General features: G+C 37.4%; 1 protein-coding gene and 1 pseudogene across 5 annotated transcripts in view; both read right to left on the bottom strand.

Annotated features, from left to right (window-relative positions):
• The window catches only part of Nkain2 (sodium/potassium transporting ATPase interacting 2), a 1,006,098-nt gene that overhangs the window by 376,534 nt on the left and 609,807 nt on the right, over positions 1 to 19,757 (bottom strand). The window lies entirely within an intron of this gene.
• LOC116097904 overlaps positions 18,983 to 19,757 on the bottom strand; it is a 3,133-nt pseudogene continuing 2,358 nt past the window's right edge.

Raw genomic sequence — 19,757 nt, forward strand, 5'->3', positions numbered from 1 at the left:
ACAGATACAAGAAGATTGAAATAATTCCTTGTATTCTATCAGATCACCATGGACTAAGGCTGCTCCTCTATAACAACATAAACAATAGAATGCCTACATATACTTGTGCTCCTGTATAGGGGAATGCCAGGGCCAATAAGTGGGAGAGAGAGGGGTAGGAGGCATGGGGAGGAGGGAGGCAACAGGGGTTTGTTCTTGTTGTTTTTGTTTGTTTGTCTTTTGGAGGGGAAACTGGGAAAGGAGAAATTTACATGTAAATAAGGAAAATATCTAAAAAAAAAAAAGAAATTAAAGACTTCCTGGAATTTAATGAAAATGTTGATATATCATACCCAAAGTTATAGGACATAATGAAAGCAGTGCTAAGAGGAAAATTCATAGCATTAAGTGGCCTGGTAAAGAAACTGGAGAGATCTTACACTAGCAATTTAACAGCACACCTAAGAGTTCTAGAACAAAAAGAAGCAAACTCACACAAGAGAAGTATATGGCAGGAAATACACTCAGGGCAGTAGTCAACCAAATAGAAGCAAAGAGAATAATGCATAGAATCAAAAAAACCAAAAGTTGGTTCTTTGAATCAACAAGATAGTTTGAACCCCTAGCCAAACTAACTAAAGGGCCCAGAGGTAGTATCCAAATTAACAAAATTAGAAATGAAATGGGAGACATAACAACACGAATGGAGAAAATTAAAAAAAAAAAAATCATCAAATCCTACTACAAAAGCCTATACAGAACAAAATGGAAAGTCTAGATGAAATAGATGGATTTCTAGACAGGTAACACACACTGAAGTTAAGTGAAGAGCAGGTAAACTATATAAACAGACCTATATCCCATAAGGAAATAGAGGAAGTCTTTAAAACCTCCCAACTTAAAAAAGCCTAGGGCCAGATGGATTTAGTGCAGAATTCTACCAGACATTCAAAGAAGATCTAATACCTCAAATTCTTCCATAAAATAGAAACACAAGGAACACTATCTAATTCATTCTATGATATTCTGATACCTAAACCATACAAGGACCCAAATGAAAAAGAGAACCCAATCTTGCCTATAAGTAACGATGCAAAAACACTCAACAAAACTCTTGTAAACTGAATCCAAGAACATATCAAAACCACCATTTACCACAATCAAGTAGGCTTTATCCCAGGCTCGCAAGTTTGGTTCAATGTACAAAAATCCACTAACACAATTCATGACATGAACAAACTCAAAGAAAAACTTATATGATCATTTCCTTTGATGCAGAAAAAGCATTTGACAAAATACAACAACACTTCCCATTAAAAGTATTGGAGAGATCAGGAATTCAAGGTGCATATTTAAACAAAATAGAAGCAACTTACTGCAAACCAACAGCCAGTATCAAATTAAATGGAGACATACTTGAAGCAGTCCTACTAAATCAGGGATAAGACAAGGATGCCAATTCTCCAAATATCTGTTCAATATAGTTCTTCAACAATAAGACAACAAAAAGAGATCAAAGGGATAAAAATTGGCAAAGAAGAAATATAGGTATCATTATTTGAACATGATATGATACTACACATAAGTGACTCCAAAAATTCTACTAGAGAACTTCTCCAGCTGATAACTTCAGCAATGTGGCAAGATATAAAATTAATTCAAATAAACCAGTAGCCTTCCTTTATACAAATGTTAGACAGGCTGAGAAAGAAATTAAAGAAACAACTCCCTTCATAATAGCCATAAGTAATACAAACTATCTTGGGGTAATTATAACCAAACAAGTGAAAGACCTGTATGACAATAACTTCAAGTCTCTCAAGAAAGAAATCGATCGAAGATCTTAGAAAATGGAGAGATCTCCTATGCTCATGAATTGGCAGAATTAACATAGTAAACATGGCCATCCTACAAAATGCAATCTACAGGTTCAATGCAATATCTATCAAAACCCAAACATGGAAAGAGAAATTCTCAAGTTCAGCTGGAAAGGCAAAAAACTCAGAATAGTGAAAATAATTCTTAACTATAAAAGAAAACCTGGGGGAACCACCATCCCTGACCTCAAGCTTTACTACAGAGCGATAGTGATAAAAACTGCATGGTATTGGTACAGAGACAGACACGTTGAACAATGGAATAGAATTGAAGACCCAGAAATAAAACTACACACTTACACACACTTGATCTTTGACAAAGAAGCCAAAAATACAAAATGTAAAAAATAAATTATTTTCAATAAATGGTGCTTGGTCTAACTGGTTGTCTGTATATAGAAGAATGAAAATAGACCCATATTTGTCACCTGCACAAAGCTCGAGTCCAAGTGGATCAAGGATCTCAACATAAAACCAGATACAGTGAATCTAATAGAAGGGAGAGTGGGAAAGAACTTTGAACTCATTGGCACAGGGGCAAATTTCCTAAACAGAACTCCAATGGCTCATCCTCTAAGATTAAGAATTGATAAATGGGACCTCATGAAACTAGACAGTTTCTGTAAGGCAAAGGGCATAGTCAATAAGACAAATCTACAACTTATAGATTGGGAAAAACTCTTAACTAACCCGACATCTGATAAGGGCTAATATCCAAAACCTATAAAGAACTCAAGAAGCTAAGCACCAAAAAAAAAAAAAAAAAAAAAAAAAAAAAAAAGGGTGTAGAACTAAACCAAGAATTCACAATTGAGGAATCTCAAATGGCTGAGAAGCACCTAAAGAAATGTTCAAAGTCCTTAGTGATTAAAGAAATGCAAATCAAAATGATACTGAGATTCCACCTTACACCAATCAGAATGGCTAAAATCCAAACCTCAGCTGACAACACATGTTAGTGAGGATATAGAAAAAGAGGAACACTCCTCCACTGCTGGTTGCAAACTGGTACAACCAATATGGAAATCAATATGGAGGTTCTTCAGCAAATTGGAAATAGATCTACCTGAAGACTCAGGAATACCACTCTTGGGAATATTCCCAAAATATGCCACACCATGCCACAGGGGCACATGTTCCACTATGTTCATAGTGGCCTTATTTGTGATAGCCAGAAGATGGAAACAACCTAGATGTCCCATGACAGAAGAATGCATACAGAAAATGTGGTTCATTTACACAATGTATTACTGCTCACCTATTAAGAATGATGACATCCTGAGTTTTGCAGGCAAATGGATGGAACTAGAAAATATCATCCTGACTGAGGTAACTCAGACCTAAAAGGATGTGCATGATATGTGCTTACTAATAAGTGGATATTAGCCAAAATAAATAAATAAATAAATAAATAAATAAATAAAAAGTGATTTAATGTAAAGCATACATTTTTAACTTCTTTGAGTTTTTGGATTGAACTTTGCTCATAATACCTCTTTCATTCTCCTTCCTTTGATAATGGATTAGATCAAACCCATCACTCCTTAGAAAGTTTTATATGAAATGCATTTCATGTCTTTAGAATATCTCAGAGGAAGAAACAATACATAGGTAATAGAGTTCTTACCTTCTTGGAATTATGTACTTGCAGTCTGAAGTCTAAGGTTTACTGCTTGTAAATCATTTTCAGCTTAAAGGGTGACCCTGATTAAATCACTTTGTTGGGGTGTTTGAGGAGAGGGTTGTGAAGCTGTTGAATAATTATGGAGGACATAATCCAGACTAAAATCCTATATGCCCTCCATCAATTTACAGAACAATGAGATGGGGCTGTCCAGGGCACAGTGTCATGGGCCATTATAAAGAAATTGTACAGTACTATGAGTACCCACCTCACAAGATTGACATGACAGTTCAGTGGCATAGGCATGATGATTTGACTGCAGTAAAGATGATGTGACAGTTATGTGACAATGGGTCCCATAATAAGCTGCTAGCTTTACATGTATTTCCTTTATTACTACAATCCATGCAGTTTCGATTTATGAAAGGAAACTCTTGTCTAGTCAAAATGAAGTCTTGAGATATTTTATATTTAATTGGTTTCTAACCCTGTTATTTGAGATTTTTGGATATATGTATATATCCATAAATATATATATTTAATTCTGATTACTTTTAGAGATGAAAGTATGCCTTACAAATGTCTGTCAAAGTCAGACTCTACTTTTCTCCTTCTGTGGCTATGCTCATACACATATACACAACCAAATTCAGTTAAAGGATCATATTTTACTGTCTTAAGTCACCTTAAGAAGTAGGAAGCCTTGAAAATGTAAGTGAAATACTTAAAAATTTGACCAGCAGGCAGATGATATTCAAAACACTGCTTAGAAACAGGCTTCTGGTTTTTCTTCTAAGATGTAAAGACCCAGTTGGTTACTTATGGCCAATGCTTTTTATAACTTGATAACTAGAAGGGAATTATAGTCTCATGATGAAAAAATCATTTCCTGTGTAATACACACAAGTGCACATAGTGCTTAGAAGCTATTAGCAGCCATCTTCATATTTAGGGGTTCAAAAAAGCTTCTTTCATAAAAAAAGTCTGGAAGCTCTTTAAAATTAGCACTTTGCAATTTTCAAATATGTATTTATTTAGAAAAAAGCAAATTCTGTCACGGAAATTATGTAATTTTTTTTGGAAAGAAATGAATTTTAAAGTCATACTCTACTCAAGGAAAGCAGCCAAAGAGCCTTTGAATTATAACTATAACTCCCTATAATCTGGTTAAAATTATCTCCAGCACCACCTGTCATTATTAATATTCAGGAAAAGATGAGTGCTTTTCTTGAGTTCCAGTGCAGTGAAAGAGACTGGTGAGCACCTGAATACCCTTATCCCAGTGGCATTCACACCTCCTGTCCTTTCTGAATTGTCACATGACCACTGAAGAGAACTTGTGGTTTAGTTTAAATGTGTCTTAAGAACATCTCATCTGCACATACATCCATTGCATCAGAAGAAAATCCAATCCATAAGCCCTTATATTTCTATCTTTAGGTTTTGTTAAAATTTCAAGCTTTAAGCATCTTATCTGGCTTTAGAAAAAGTGTTGCGATGTTTCAGAAAGTGATTATGTGTTGTAGCATGAGTGCCAACTTGTTAACAGCTAGACTCATTTCACAAGGGCCTGGAGCTAGGCGGTGCAACTGCCTGGCACTAAGATGGTCCAGTGAGGACAAAAGGATGAGTAAGATTAGCTCTAGGATTAACTTCAATGTATCCTCCATGTAATGCGTTCTGGCCACAAAAAGCAGCAGGCTACAGAACGGAAAAAATTTTCACCAACTGCACATCTGATACAAGGTTACTCTTGAAAATATATAAAGAACTCAAAAATCTAGGTATCAATAAAACAAATAATGCAATGAAAATAGGGTACAGATCTAAACTGAGAATTATCTATAGAGGAAACTCAAATGTGTGAGAAACACTTAAAAGACATGCACATACTGAGTCATCAAGGAAATGCAAATCAAATTCCTCTGAGATTCCATTGTACACCAGTAAGAATGGCTCTTGTCAACATACAAATGACAATTAATGTTGGTGAGGATGTGAGCAAGGAGGAAATTCATCTATTGTTGATGAGAGTGTAAACCCATACAGCCACCAAGAAAATCAGTGCAGTGGTTCCTCAGAAAGATGGGAATAGTTCTACTCAAGATACAATTATATACCACTCTTGGATATACACTCAAAAGTCACTTAATTCTACTAGAGGAACACTTGCTCAACTCTGTTCCTTCCTGCTATATTCACAACAACCAGAAAGTAGAAACAACCTAAATGTCCCTCAGCAAAATAATGGAAAAAGAAAATATGGTACATTTACACAGTGGAATTTTACTCAGCATTTAAAGAAAGTAACATCATGAAATTTGCAGGTAAAGGGGTGGAACTAGAAAAAACTCCTTATTGAGGGTTTCCAGTCCTAGAAATACAAACAGTATATTTATTCACTTATATCTCTATATTATATGTTAAGTCAATGATATTCAACCCACAATCCACAGAATCACAAAGGTTAAGTGGTATAGAGTAAGAGACTTGGGGGTACAGTTAAATCCCACTAGAAAAGGAAAATAGAATAGATAGTTAAGGATTCTTGGGTAGGAGGCATGAAATGGGAAGGCCAAGTAGGGAATATAGAGGGGGAGAAGAGGATGAGAGAGGGAATAGAGGGAGAGAGAGCTAAAATTAGGGGCATCTGAGGTATAGTATGGAAGCTTCCTAAAACATGTACATATACGAAGGCAATCGGAATGAAATTGACAAATAATGTGGATCCAGAGCCTTAACTTGCCCACTCTTGTCACCTAATGAAGCTTCCAGTACCAGGATTGGGTTACATCTAATTAAGTTGTTGGCCTAAGGAGTAATATAGGAATTCCTGAACAACCCTGGTAGTCCCCAAGACTATACATTGTTTATCACAAACTGACAGCAAGTACCCATTGCTTATCTAATCACCAACACAACTTATTCAACATGGAGAAGTTGAGCTTGTGCTTCGACAGACCTTTAACCCCACTGTTCTAGTGGATTAGGTATAGGAAGCTGTTCTGCATGCTCTAAATGGCAAAACAAACACCAAGACTGCCATAAATCCTTTGACCCTACAGCAGTGATGGCACAAAACTTGTGAAAATATCCAACCAATATCTGATTTTACTTAAGGCCGGCCCACTTCATGTAATGGAACCCATAGCTAACATTGCCTAGGTAACCAAGAACCAGAGACTAGAGTGTCTAGGAACCTAATGTAAAACCAAATACTAGTGGTCTGAAAAAGAAAGTAGCAATTAAAGGACTCCTAGTGACATTCTGCTAAACTCATAGATCAGTGCTACACTCAGCCATCATCAGAGAAGCTTTCTTTTGTAGCAAATGGAAATAAACCCACTTTGCAGAGAATAAGAAGAACACTCATCCCTCAGTCAGATGTATCCATCACCTGCCCCACCCAGGGATTATAGAACTCTACAGAAGAGGAGGCAAAAATAACATATGATCCATAAGGGGTGGAGGGAACTTAGAAAACAAGAATCTCTAAACCAAAAAGATCAAAACTCATATAAACCTAAGATCAGAACTCATAAAGCCTAAGGCATCATGCACAAGGCCTGTATGGTTCTATACCAGATCCTCTGCCTATAAACTATGACTTCAAGTTTGGTGTTTTTATGGGATTTCTGAGCGTGAGAATGAGTGGGTCTGTGATTCTTGTACCTTCTCTTGAAATCTTTCCTTTTGTTGGTTTATTTTGTCCAACTCTGATGTGACAGTTTTTGTTTTAGCTCATAGAAAGAAACAGGTGACAACCAGGAATGGACTGTGTTCTTAAATCAAAGAACTTCAAGATACATATTTTCTTAAATAATAAAATGTGTTTCAAGTTTTAATGGGAATATTTACATTATTTCTACTCATGGTTAAGCACTTTTATCTAGTGAATCTACAGAGACAATATTCTCAGTCTCACCATCTCACCATGGCTTCTTTTTCCTCCCCAAGATGTGTCTAGAATTCCAGTGAGCATGCTGGAACTCAGTGTTATGTGCTGGAAAGATGACTAAGTGAACCCAAACTGAACAGTCATTAACAGAGCCAGTGTTCATTGGGTTTCACCATGTCAGGGAGACAAATTTCTACATATAACCCTGATTTAAATTGAGAATTTTACTACTGGGTTCTTTCCTGTTTGGATCCTAGAGTTCTACAGTACATTCCCTTAGTAAGGCTGATATTCAGTGACTGCAGAACAAGTGTTTTGCTTTGGTCTTCTTTTTGAGCCCAGTTTCTCTGATGTATTGGGCAATTTCACTTTAGTATGTTTTATTTATGCATCTGGATATGGAGCATCCTATTTTCTTATGTGTTTGTATGTATGCTATGTTTGTATGTATAGGCATCTATATAGGAGTCTATGACTATGTGCATCATAACATCTAGGATCAATAGAGCAATGGAAATGTATAAAATTAGAAATGTATAAAATTAGAATTATATAAAATTAGAAATATATAAAAAGAATCTCTAGGCTTTAAAATGTATTAGAAGGTCCTTCATAATCTGATCTTTCTCAGATCCTATCCATTCCTTTGTTTTCTCTCATAATAATCATTGGGAATCTGGAGGTTACTTAGCTATCTCTGTATAAGTCTGTGTCACTGACTGTGGACTCCCCCCACCCCCCCTTGTTGCTTGGGAGTGACTTGGTTCTGTAAAGCAGCCCGACAGGCTGCAAGCTGGAGTTGAGCACCTGCTGTGTGGAGTCCTGACTGTTCCTACTTAGATCAAAGACTTAGCAGGTCTCATGCTTATGTTAAAGGTTTACCGGATCTTTCTTTCAAGATCCTCCTTCTGGTCTGGTGTTAATGGATTTTCTCCTGTTTATGTTAAGATGAGCAAGTTTCGGAATTCCTCTGGGTCTGGTTCCTAGCTTAACTATAAATACTGAATTTCAGTAAAGCTCTCTCTTATCACTTCTACCTGGCATCTGTGTCCTTCCTTGTTAACCGTTTGCCTTCCCAGGACTCAATTAACCCAGTTCGTGATTACCCACGGAGGAAGAGAGACCACGGGCCGGTCCCCTTCAACTGACCAAGGTGTACATTGCATACATGGGTTCCTGAGATTCTCCCCATGTTGTTTTCCTGAGTTATTCCCACATCCCTGTTAGGTGTTTCCTGTTTGGCTCTGTTCCTACAGTGCACTCCCACAAACAAAAAACCTCTGTATAGGTGAGTCTCTAATTTTAATTTTACTGTGTTATATTCATATAAACACTTCTCATGTATCCACATTTTGCTCTGTGGTGCTCATGGAGTGGGATATATGCCTGCAGTGTAATATTTCAGATAAAATCTCAGTGTCTTGTTCACATTATGTTTACATCCCCAATAAATCATTTGAGAATTGGACTAATTAATCTTTTTCTCCAAAAGATGGTCTAATGATTATTTCAGGAAGAATTTTGGGGAGTCCTAAGGGATTTCTAAGTGTATATTGTAAGTTTTTGATGTAGTTTTAGTAGATTTTGTATAGTATAATTTAATTGGATAAGGTATGGCATCTCTCAGGTAGAATTTTCATTCTAATTTTTGAATTATTTAGATATTAACATACATAAAAGTGATGAAAAGAAACCTGAGGATCCTTGTCTTTACCTACTGATGACTTCAACAAATAAAATATAAACAAAGAACTATTTATGCCTTAAGAAAAATCCATGAGGCAGGACAGCAGAAAAACAGTAGCCAATAAAAATTTCCCAGGTGTAAAAATATGTTGCATTTTAATTACCTGTCTTTTGTTGATATATAAAACAAATTTTATAGAAGTAGAAAAGCATAATAAACCAAGCCATATGAAAGCATATGTATGAATTTCACCTTGTATTACTTATATTTTACTTATATGATTGAAAAGTTCCCACTGTTTCTTTAGCTCTGTACCCCATTTTTAATAGGATTATCTGGTTCTCTGGAGTGTAAATTCTTGATTCCTTTATATATATTGGATATTAGCCCTCTATCAGAAATATGATTGGTAAAGATCTTTTCCCAATTTGTTGGTTGCCGTTTTGTCCTATTGACAGTGTCTTTTGCCTTACAGAAGCTTTGCAATTTTAGGAGGTCCCATTTGTCAATTCTTGATCTTAGAGCATAAGCTATTGGTGTTCTGTTCAGGAAATTTTCCCCTGTGCCCATGTGCTTGAGGCTCTTCCTCACTTTTTTTTCTATTAGTTTGTGTGTATCTGGTTTCATGTGGAGGTCCTTGAACCAATTGGACTTGAGCTTTGTACAAGGAGATAGGAATGGATCGATTTGCATTCTTCTACATGCTAATCATCAGTTGATCCAGCACCATTTGTTGAAAATGCTGTCTTTTGAGAGGCTCTCGTGAGATCTGCCTCTCTGGTGACTTTCTAAGGTGGGACTAGCCAGGAGGCACAGGCCTCACGAGTTGCAGGGGAGTCGCAGGGAGGCAGGGACAGGATCCTCTCAGCTTCCTGAGCAACAGTGTGGATCTGTAACACTCTCTGCCCCTTCCCTGCAAGTGGAGAGCTTGTCTCCAGGGAGTGCTTTAACCCAGGGACTCACGCATCTGTGCCCCGGATTTACAAGAGGAGAGCTGATCTCCCAGAAGTGCTGACACAGGTTTACAGAACCACAGGAGGAACAAGCTCTAGTCAGAGACAGCAAGAACATCTAACACCAGAGATCAACAGATGGCAAAAGGCAAACACAAGAATCCTACCAACAGAAACCAAGACTACTTGGCTTCATCAGAACCTAGTACTCAAACCACAGCAAGTCCTGGATATCCCAAAACATCAGAAAGGCAAGATTTGGATCTAAAATCATATCTCATGATGGTGCTAGAGGAATTTAAGAAGGACATGAATAACTCCCTTAAAGAAATACAGGAGAACACAGATAAAGAGGTACAAGCCCTTAAAAAGGAAACAAAAAAATCCCACAAAGAATTACAGGAGATCACAAGTAAACAAGTAGAAGCCCTTAAAGAAGAAACACAAAAATCCCTTAAGGAATTGCAGGAAAACACAAACAAACAGGTGAATGAATTCAGCAAAACCATCCAGGACCTAAAAATGGAAGTAGAAACAATTAAGAAATCACAGAGAGACAACGCTGGAGTTAGAAATCTTGGGAAAGAAGTCAGGAAACATAGATGCAAACATCACCAACAGAATACAAGATATAGAAGAGAGAATGTCAGGGGCAGAAGATACCATAGAAAACATTGACACAACAGTCAAAGAAAACACAAAATACAAAAAGCTCTTAACCCAAAACATCCAGGAAATCCAGGACACAATGAGAATATTAAACCTAAGGATAATAGGTATAGAAGAGAGTGAAGACCTCCAACTTAAAGGGCCAGTAAATATCTTCAACAAAATAACAGAAGAAAACTTCCCTAACCTAAAGAAAGAGATGCCAGTATTCATACAAGAAGCCTATAGAACTCTAAATACACTGGACCAGAAAAGAAATTCCTCCTGTCACATAATAGTCAAAACACCAAATGCACAAAACAAAGAAAGAATACTAAAAGCAGTAAGGGACAAAGGTCAAGTAACATATAAAGTCAGGCCTATCAGAATTACACCAGACTTCTCACCAGAGACTATGAAACCTACAAGATCCTGGGCAGATGTCATACAGACCCTAAGAGAACACAAATGCCAGCCCAGGATACTATACCCAGCAAAACTTTCAATCACCAAAGATGGAGAAACCAAAGTATTCCTTGATAAAATTCACACAATATATTTCTACAAATCCAGCCCTTCAAAGGGTAATAAATGGAAAACTCCAACACAAGGAGGGGAACTACATCCCTGAAAAAGCAAAAATGTAATCTTCCAACAAAACTAAAAAAAGATAGCTGCATGAACGGAATTCCAGCTTACAACAAAAATAACAGGAAGCAACAATTACTTTTCCTTAATATCTATTAATATCAATGGACTTAATTCCCCAATAAAGAGACATAGATTATCAGATTGGGTAATGAACCAAATTCTTACCCTCACCTAATGTCTGTGCCACCCTCTAAGCAGAACCATTATACCATTGTTCATTGAAACAGTTGGTGAATGACTTTATGGATAGACCATCTTATTACACACATCATTTCTTAAATGAATGTAACCTGTTCTCTGTGGCCTGAGAATGAAGTCACTCACTTAAGCCAAATAGCTTTGACCATAGCAGGAAGTCTGTATTCAAAAATCGAGCCTACAATTCATTTCTTGGTGCAGCAGAACTATCAACTCTCAGCTTAGCTAAGATGGAGGTAAAATCCTTTGGTGATGTGAGGGTCATTGAAGTACAGTCTTATTACAATGAAATCCATTGTCTAAAAATTGTTCTTATTTTGGGCTTGTACCACAGTAAGAACCAAGATTTTAAACTCTACTAAATACAAAACAAACAAAAAGACTATATATTTATGTTCATTTAAGAAAATACTAGTAGTGATGTATTATTTTGAAGTATACAGTTAATATGTTTGGAGTTATTTAAAATTTATATTGAGAACAATGTATTTTCACTATTGCTGTAGATGAGCATCTACATAAATCTGTTAAATTGATTGTTGCTTTATATCAAACAACTTTTATAATACTTATTTTTAATGTTATAATATTTTGTAAATTTTAAGGAACATAACAAAAAAGATATTGTGGGTATTGAAGGGGGGGTCTCTGGGAGGAATGGGGGTACAAAAGGGAAACAAGAATGTGATTTAATTCTATTTACTTAAAATATGTTTTTAAATGTTAAAAAAATTCAGATAAATTGAAATCATGTAACTTTTCTCATCATAATGCAATAAAAGTTAAAAAAAAAAAAGAAAATGCTGTCTTTTTTCCAATGGATCATTTTAGCTCCTTTGTCAAAGATCAAGTGGCCATACGTTTGTGGGTTCATTTCTGGGTCTTCAATTCTACTCCATTGATCTACCTGCCTGTCACTGTAGCAATACCATGTCGTTTTTTGTCACAATTACTCTGTAGTACAGCTTAAGGTCCGGGATGGTGATTCCACCAGAGGTTCCTTTATTGTTGATAATAGTTTTGATTATCCTGGGTTTTTTGTTATTCCAGATGAATTTGAAAATTGCTCTTTAAGTCTGTGAAGAGTTGAGTTGGAACTTTGATGGGGATTGCACTGAATCTGTAGATTGCTTTCGGCAAGGTGGCCATTTTTACTATACTAATCCTGCCAATCCACAGGTATGGTTTCCATCTTCTGAGATCTTCAATTTCCTTCCTCAAAGACTTGAAGTTCTCGTCAAACAGATTTTTTACTTGCTTAGTTAGAGTCACCCCAAGGTATTTTATATTATTTGTAATTATTGTGAAGGGTGTTGTTTCCCTAATTTCTTTCTCTGCCTGTTTATCCTTTGTGTAGAGGAAGGCCATTGCTTTGCTTGAGTTAATTTTATGAATTATGAATTCTCAACTGATAAATACCAAATAGCTGAGAAGCAACTAAAAAAATGTTCAACATCCTTAGTCATCAGGGAAATGCAAATCAAAACAACCCTGAGATTCCACCTCACACCAGTCAGAATGGCTAAAATAAAAAACTCAGGTGACAGCAGATGCTGGAGAGGTTGTGGAGAAAGAGGAACACTCTTCCATTGCTGGTGGGATTGCAAGCTGGTACAACCACTCTGGAAATTAATTTGGCGGTTCCTCAGGAAGTTGGACATAGTACTACCAGAGGACCCAGCTATATCACTCCTGGGCATATACTCAGAAAATGCTCCAACATGTAAGAAGGACACATGCTCCACGATGTTCATAGTAGCCTTATTTATAATAGCCAGAAACTTGAAACAACCCAGATGTCCCCCAACAGAGGAGTAGATACAGAAAATGTGGTACATTTACACAATGGAGTACTGCTCAGCTATTAAAAACAATAAATTTATGAAATTCTTAGGGAAATGGATGGATCTGGAGAATATCATCCTAAGTGAGGTAACCCAATCACAAAAGAACAAACATGGTATGCACTCTCTGATAAGTGGATATTAGCCCAGAAGATCGGAATACACAAAGTACAATCCACAAACCACAAGAAACTCAAGAAGAAGGAAGACCAAAATGTGGATAGTTTATTCCTTCTTAAAAGGAGGAATAAAATACCCATGGAATAATTTATAGAGACTAACTATGGAGCAGAGACTGAAGGAAGGACAATCCAGAAACTGCTCCACCTGGGAATCCTTCTCCTATTCAATCATCAAATCCAGACACTATTTTGGATGTCAGCAAGTGCTGGCTGACAGGATCCTGATATAGCTGTCTCCTGAAAGCCTCTGACAGTACCTGACTAATACAGAAGTAGAGGCTCAGAGCCATTCATTGGACTGAGTACAGGGTCCCCATTGAAGGAGCTAGAGAAAGGACCCAAGGAGCTGAAGGGTTTGCAGCCCCTTAGGATGAACAACAATATGAACTAACTAGTACTCTCAGAGCTACCAGGGACTAAACTACCAACCAAAGTGTACACATGGTGGGATTAATGGCTCCAGCAGCTTATGTATAGCAGAGGATGGCCAAGTCAGTCATCAATGGGAGGAGAGGCCCTTGGCCCTTTAAAGGTTCTGTGCCTCATTATAGGGGAAAGCCAGGGCCAGTAAGCAGGAGAGGGTGGGGTGACGAGCAGGGTACAGGTTTTTTTTTTCCGGGGGGGGGGGGGGGGGGGGAAACTGGGAAAGGAGATATCGTATGACATGTAAATAAAGAAAATATCTAATAAAAAAAGTTCCTATTGAATACCTCTCCATCTTCTGAGAATTCAAAAATGTTGTTAGGAAAGCATTTTCTCAATGCAGCATGCCAATGCTTTATTTTCAGTCTGAGATGAAACCTTTTAATTTATTCTTTCAGTAAAGCATTTAGAATCTGAGCACACATAATGCATGATCATCTTCCAAATATCTTAATAAAGTAGCTGATGTTCCTACATAGAATAGTGTTATAAAAATTGAAAGTCACACACACATACACACAATCATTCTGGTGCTGGGCCATGTCTACATTTAAATATTTAGAAATTTAGTAATGAAGTGTGTAACAGTACCACTAAAATGTTTCAGAAAGATAGACTAGAGTGATATTTTTTCTAGAATCCATACTGACAACTGGCTTGACTAGTAGTTTCTAGTTCATTAACCTCTCTTTTAAATAATATATATCATATGAAAAAAGAAAACTTTTAACTTATGGGGGTAACAGGCGAGTTCAATGAACTCAAATGAAGGACACATACAGACAGACACACACTGGCTTGTCCTATTATTTTAATATTATTCTAACACTTTTAAATATGATAACATTATCATGCAAGCATGGTAAACTTCTTTTTGGTTTGGAACTTAACATATTTTGATTCCCCTAACTATAGAAACAATAATCATCTGCACGACTATTCTCTAATCAGAGAAAAGATTTTCTATTTCTCTGCATGTGTTCAGAATTTTTGACCTAATTGTCTCTCCCAATTTCAATGATGAGAACATCTGGAAGGAATTAATGACACCTGTCTGGTCTATGTTTACTGTTGTCTAGACTGCTACAAATCTCCTCCTTAGTCGCCTCACCACATCCCCCTCCATACCACAGCCCCCTGCCCCTGTTTAATTTCAATAGACAAAGATGATCATTTCAACAACCTGCTTAAATTCTTTGTAGCAAGCTCTGTTTCCCCACTTTCCCCTCCTCCACCTGCAGTACACGCTGGCATCTAGTTTTCTTTAGCCTGCTCTTGGTTCTTCTTATTTACACTTGCTGTCACCAGTGTTCTTACTGGGAATTTCCTCCATCTCCGTTGTAAGTTCTCATCTACTTAACTGTTCTGTTACCGGACTTGCTATACACTTCCTAGTAAATTTTTCTGACTCTCTAACTAGTTCAAATTCTGCTCCTGGGGGTGGGGTCCTTTGGTACTAGGAATGCACTGTAGATGGAAGCACTGACTTTTTATTTTATAATGATAAACTTATTTTTATTTAATAATATTTTAAATTTTTTTGAAATTAAATTGAAACATATCAGTTTCCCCATTTTCTTTCCTCTGGCATGATACAATATCCTTAAAAGTGCAGGAGAAGCATTCACATCTTTGTGGTAAGCAATCGTTCTCTAATTGGACTTAAGGACTACTGAAGAAGAGGAAAATCATGTCTGGTATTGGAAATATTGCCAAGTACCTGGGGCTAGTGAGATCATGAATCTTGGAGGGGAATTTACAACTGCTACTTTACTAAACTGACATTGTTCCTACCTACATTCTAATACTTATCTTTGTATGCACAGGTTACTATATGCCTCAGCCCTCATAAAAACAACAAACAAAAACTGCCCTTTTGAAAAGACAGAGACCATTGCAAAAATTCAAAACTGCTAGGTCATCCCCATTCGGTCCTGGGCCCAACAGTGGGGAGATGGAACCTGAAGAGACCACCTCTAGTAGATAGACATGACCCCCTGATGAGGTATGGAGTAACCCACTTATCTCACAAATTTTGATCCAGAATTGTTCCTGTCTAAAGGAAATTCAGGGACAAAAATGGAGGAGAGACTGAAAGAAAGACCATTCAGAGACTGGCCCAACTTGGGATTCATTCTATGTGCAGGCATCAAACCTTGACACTATTGTGCTTGCAGAGAGGAGCTTGGTATAGCTGTTCTCTGAGAATCTCTACCAGCACCTGACTGAGACAGATGCAGATACTTACAGCCAAGCATTGGACTGAGTCCCGGGAAGCCCATGGAAGGGTTAGGGGAAAGACTGAAAGAGCTGAAGGGGATTACAACCCCATAGAAAGAACAACAGTATCAATCAACAGGACCACAAACAGCTTCCAGGGACTGAGCCACCAACCCAAGAGCATACATAGGCTGGTCTGTGGCCCCTGCTACATATGTAGCAGAGGATTGCCTTGTTTGGCCTCAGTGGGAAGAGGTGTACTTGGTCCTATGTAGGCTTGATGCCCCTGAGAAGGATGCTATAGTAAGGTGGGAGTGGTTGGATGTGGGGGGGAATATTCTCTTAGAGGTGAAGAAAAGGAGATGGGGTGGGGGGATTGTAGAGGGGGAAACAGGAAGGACGATAACATTTGAAATGTCTATAAATAAAACAACTAATGATAATAATAGACTGATCAAAATGCAGAGAACAATGATTATTTGGTGCCTAGCCCCAACTAATATACTTTGTAATATACTAATATAATTTACTTTGGGGGCTTTGAAGAAGAATGATATGGTCATTAAGAATATACAAAAATATTGTACTAAATAGACACTTTATCCATATACCATACTAGGTCATAGGTGTAGAGGCCATACCTACATGAAGGAAGTATATGCCACTCCTTTTTCTTTTTAAGCTTTTACTTCATTTTCAGTTGTGAATATCTGAGATACTTATGATTAAAAAAATTGTCCCAGTAAAACTGACAAAGTAAGATCCAAAAGGATATTCCTGTTGGGAGTATGAAGTGTGAATTTTCTAATTTAAAATGAAGTACTGTGCAATTTCAAATGCATCTATGAGTAAGTACACAGTATTAGAAAACTCTGGAAAATAAGTTTAATAGACTTGGATTATGTCCATTAATTATCTGAGTAACAATGAAAATGTAGTTTGAATTAGTACTGTAGAGATTATTTTTCAGTTCTAAAATATGTACACATTGGGTATACATGTATGTATGTAAATGTATAAGATATATGTATACAAATGTATATTCATGCAGGTACATATATCATTTCCTTATATTTTGGCAGCAACTGCAAAACTTACCATCTGGGCTTGGAAAATATACCCAAAACCTGACAGAGAAACATGTACTAAAAGATTACTTGATTAATAATTGTCTAGAACTCTTTAAAAAAGATAAATTATTTTCTTTCACTGAAGGACCATAAAATTATCTTGGCTACTACCTATAAATAACTACATTTTACCAAGAGATTCTTGGCCACTCTGGCAGGAGAAAGCCCTGCTGAGTAGAATTATTTTTCAGAGGCTAGTTGAGTTTTATGTTACTTTATCTTTTTGTACTAAGAGTTATTGTTACAAAGCTGTAACTTTTAATCGCATTGTTAGAAAAAGAAAGAGAAAGAGAAAGAAAGATCCCATTAAGGAAATAGTTTGAAAGCAAGTGGGAAACATTTAATTCACTATGCAGAATGTCTATGCTTATATGTATTATGTATACTTTAGATAAACATAAAATAATATGATCCTTTGAGGTTTTATTGGACAAGCTTGGCGCTACTTGTTCCTCATCTCTCTCTCCTACACTGAACCCCTCCTTCCCTCCTCCTCAGTCGGAGCACCATCTCTCTGTATTTCTCCTTTCTTATCAGCTGCATCCCACTTTTTCCTATCCCCAACCTACGGCCCTTTTATACTTTCCTGGTTTATGTGGCTTATGTTCCTTGTTGTATACTCACATATGAGGAGGATTTCTAGCTAGGAATCATGCATGAGAGAGAATATGTAGGATTTGTATCTCTGGGTCTGGGTTACTTCACACAATTTAATCTTTTCGAGACTGTATATTTACCTGCAAATTTCATCATTTAATTTTTTTAAACAATTGACTAGTATTCCATTATGTATATATACACCACATTAAAAAACACTTTATTTCTTTATGAATTTTACATTGTGAGCCCCAATCCCACTCATCTCCCATTCTCTTCTACTGGCCCTTCATCCTTGCAATTTTCCCTCTAACAGAGAAAAAAATCTCATTGTGGAAGCTGTAGTGTATCTCACTGTATCCTACAGTATACTGTTTTGTCCACACTTCTTTGCTGGTCAGAGGTAGGTCCCTAATGCTGAAGATACTGTACGTTGGACTTAGATGATTCAAGCTGAATCTGACCTGAAAGCCGCCATTCTGTGATGGCTTTTATGATTCCCGAAAATACTATGCAAGCTGCTAAGAGAGGGGAAGCAATTAAACAGTCCTACTGAGCTGTAACACCCATGAACCATGAAAATTATCACTATGGGAACTTATGTATAAAGGTACCATAAGTGACATTCACATGCCTGTAGAAACCAACAGCTGTCAAATTGGTCTTAAGAGCTCCTGAACACGCTGGAAATCATGCCTGTTATTAGTACCTACCCAGCCTTTTGGCATTAGTGCTATCATGGATCTTAGGAGAAAATCTATTACAACAACTTTGCTAGACCAGCACAAGACCTTAGTACATCCAAAATCTTATCCTTGTACTAATGAATAAGAGTAGTCACCACTGCTCATCAAAGAAGCTTCTATTAACAGCCAATGCAGATTGCTAGTGAAAACCCAGAACTGGACATGATATAGGGATCAATGGATTGTGGAGCGCTTATCACCAATAACTACATGTGTATCATAGGTTCTGAATATGTGACTAAGAAAAACCGTGGAAGAGGGGCCAGAAAGTAAGAGAGAATAAAAGCAGCAGAGGAACAGGGAGTCTGCTGTGAAACAGTCTCTTTTAGAAATGGTCACAATTGCCTTCTCCTGCTTCTTCATCCTGCTGGTCACTCGTCCACAGGGTGAGGTTGTCTCAAAGCAACTGCATGAGAGTGGAGTCCTTATAGGAATCCTTGTTTACCAGCTAGGCTGTAGCATCATGAAAGGCTTGTTTGGCTAAGAGGCAGGCCTGCTTTGCTGCATTTTGGATCTCATAGTAGAACACAGAAAAATTGAGGGCCAGGCCAAGCCGAATGGGGTGTGTTGGCTGCATGTGCTTTTGCTGTTCTCAAAGACTTCCTTAAACGCAGCTTTAGAAGCTTCAACCACACTGTTTTTCTTCTCCCCAGAAGCCACCTCTGCCAGGTAGTGGTAGTGATAGCCCTTCATTTTCAGGTAGAACACTTGCTCTCATACTGAAAATCATTGCAGTTCTTGATAAGGAACTTGTCAAGCAGAGCCATGACATCATTACAAACTGTCTCCAGCTCCTTCTCAATCTTCTCCCGGCAGGCTTTAACATTCTCCAACTTCTCAGGGACTAAAACTCCAAGCAAAGAGTACACATGGAGGGACTCATGGTTCCAACAGCATGCGTATAGCAGAGGATGGCCAAGTCGGTCATCAATGGGAGGAGAGGACCTTGGCCCTGTGAAGGTTCTATGCCCCAATGTAGGGGAATGCCAGGGCCAGTAAGCAGGAGAGGATGGGATGGTGAGCGGGGGAGGGGAGAGGGAACAGGGGATTGTTTTAGTTTAGTTTTGTTTTTTTTCTGTTCTTTTTTTTTTTTTTTTTTT

This window comes from Mastomys coucha, unplaced genomic scaffold (genome assembly GCF_008632895.1).
Source record: "Mastomys coucha isolate ucsf_1 unplaced genomic scaffold, UCSF_Mcou_1 pScaffold2, whole genome shotgun sequence".
Classification (NCBI taxonomy): Eukaryota; Metazoa; Chordata; class Mammalia; order Rodentia; family Muridae; genus Mastomys; species Mastomys coucha.